Raw genomic sequence first — 2,786 nt, forward strand, 5'->3', positions numbered from 1 at the left:
AAAAAAAAAAAAAAAAAAAAAGAATAGCTATTACAATCAGCATGGAGGGAGAACTGATGTCAGCTTAGCATGTATTTGTCATTCCACTGGCTCTCTATCAGCATTCTGTAGTTGTCGTGTCCCCTTTCGCTGGTCATCTTCCTATCATGTCCCTGTCTTCCACTCTGCCATAACATGACCCCTCTGAGGTTGGCTGGGTTTCCCACTGGAAAGAAAAGCTCCCTGGCTCTTACACCACACGGGCTGGATTTCTTTTTTCTGTCAGGCCCTCACTGCATCTGACTGTCATGCTTCAAAGAGCCGCTCCCAAATATCGTTATCATTTGTCACCATCCTTCCAGCAGCAGCGACCTAGGCAGTTGTCACTCGATTAACTGTGTCTCTCTCCATCTTTCCCAGTGCTTCCCCATTTTTTTTTCTCAAAATCAAACTCAATTTCCCAAGGGTCCCTTTTCCTAGAAATTACCTCCCAGGGCCAACACTACAGAAATAATACAAGATTATGAGATCAGGAGATCTCATGACAAATAGACCAATGAGGTTTCCGCAGTGTTAGCATCAACCAATGGGAAACTGTGTGAGTCTTGAGCCTCTACTTTGATTCCTGTTTAGCTTTCATTTTTAATAAGTCATTAGAATGCTTTTGGCTACAAGTACAGAATATCCAAAAGTCTAAATGATAAAGAATTGTATGATCCCACGTAAGTGTCAAGATTAAAGGCGGAGAGTTCCAGAGCTGGCTATTTATTTATTTATTTATTTATTTATTTATTTATTTTGTCTCACTGAGGCAGAGAGACAGGGTTTCTCTCTGTCGCCCAGGCTGGAGTGGAGTGGGGCGATCTTGGCTTGCATCCTCGACCTCCTGGGCTCAAGTGATCCTCCCACCTCAGCCTCCCCAGTAGCTGGAATCACAGGCACATACCACCGTACCCCACTAATTTTGTATTTTTTGTAGACACTGGGGTTTCACTATGTTGCCAAGGCTGGTCTTGAACACCTGGACACAAGCAATCCACCTGTTTTGGCCTCCCAAAGTGCTAGGATTACAGGTGTGAGCCACCACGCCCACCCCCAGAGTTGGGTAATTTAGTGACTCGTTCACATAGAAGATCCAGATTCCTTTTCATTTCTCCCCTCTGACATCTTTGGTGTATCATCTGGGCCATTTGGCCAACGCCTCTCATGGTGGTGGCTGCTGAACTCCACGCATCACCAACACACGTGTCCACAATATCGTGAAGCAGAATATAGGAAATTTCACCTTGTCTATTGGAAAAGCAAGGAATCCTTTCCAGTAGCCTTGCATCAGCTTTCTCTCACGTCTCCTGAGAAAGAGTATATCACATGATCATCCTCAAAACCAGCCATCGGCAAAGAAACCAAAATACCATGATTGACTTAAACGAATTAAGACGTACTCCTGGGTCTAAGAGCAGACCTGTTCCAGTGTGAGGAGCTTGCCAGTAAGTACCAGAACAAAACCAGGGATCAAGAAGGATGAGAGCAAGGAGGACAGGGGAGGACGGATTTGGACAAGCAGTCAATTGAGTTTAATGCACTTCTCTTCAGTTTGGTCCCTCCAACAATAAAACTACAGATGGAGACAGTTCATGAAATAAGATTTCGCAGGACACATTTATCAAAATTGTTTAATTAAAAAACAGCGAGACAGGCTGGGCACGGTGGCTCACGCTTGTAATCCCAGCACTTTGGGAGCCCGAGGCGGGTGGATCACCTGAGGTCAGGATTTCAAGACCAGCCTGATCAGCATGATGAAGCCCCATCCCTATAGAAATACAAAAATTAGCTGGGCATAATGTCAGGTGCCTGTAATCCCAATTACTCTGGAGGCTGAGGTGGGAGAATCACTTGAACCTGGGAGATGGTGGTTGCAGTGACCCAAGATCACACCACTGCACTTCAGCCTGGGTGACAGAGAGAAAAAAAAACCAAACAAACAAAAACAGTGAGACACAGGCTGCAACATGTATGAACCTTAAAGACATTATACTAAATGAAATAAGTCACGGAAGAACAAATATTGAAATACCGTATGATTCCTTTTATACAAAGCTCATAGAATAGCCAAATTTGTACAGACAGAAAGTAGAATGGCTGTTGCCGGGGGAAGGAGGAGTGGGCAATGGAGAGTTATTATTTAAGGGGTTCAGAGTTTCAGTTGGGGAGATGAGAACGTTCTGGAAATGGATGGTGGTGATGGTTACACAACAACGTGAATGTACTTAATGCCACAGAACTGTATGCTTAAAAGTGACTAAAATAGTCCAGGCGCGGTGGCTCACGTCTGTAATCCCAGCACTTTGGGAGGCCGAGGTGGGCAGATCACCGGAGTTCAGGAGTTCAAGACCAGCCTGACTAACATGGAGAAACCCCATCTCCACTAAAAATACAAAAATTAGCCAGGCATGGTGGCGCATGCCTGTAATCCCAGCTACTCAGGAGACTGAGGCAGGAGAATCACTTGAACCTGGGAGGTGGAGGTTGTGGTGAGCTGAGATTGAGCCACTGCACTCTAGCCTGGGCAACAAGAGCGAAAACGCTGTCTCAAAAAAAAAAAAGACTAAAACAGTAAATTTTATGTTATGGATATTTTTCCACGATAAAAAATGTTTAATACAATGGTGAGGCTATTTAAGATATTGAGCAGGCCGGGCGCGGTGGCTCAAGCCTGTAATCCCAGCACTTTGGGAGGCCGAGGCGGGTGGATCACGAGGTCAAGAGATCGAGACCATCCTGGTCAACATGGTGAAACCCCGTCTCTA

At 45.2% G+C, this 2,786-nt stretch overlaps 1 long non-coding RNA gene across 1 annotated transcript in view; it reads left to right on the forward strand.

Annotated features, from left to right (window-relative positions):
- LOC119473824 overlaps positions 1-2,786 on the forward strand; it is a 16,922-nt gene that overhangs the window by 13,111 nt on the left and 1,025 nt on the right. The gene's annotated exons all lie outside the window — the stretch shown is intronic.

This window comes from Cebus imitator, unplaced genomic scaffold (assembly GCF_001604975.1).
Source record: "Cebus imitator isolate Cc_AM_T3 unplaced genomic scaffold, Cebus_imitator-1.0 Scaffold188, whole genome shotgun sequence".
NCBI classification, from domain to species: domain Eukaryota; kingdom Metazoa; phylum Chordata; class Mammalia; order Primates; family Cebidae; genus Cebus; species Cebus imitator.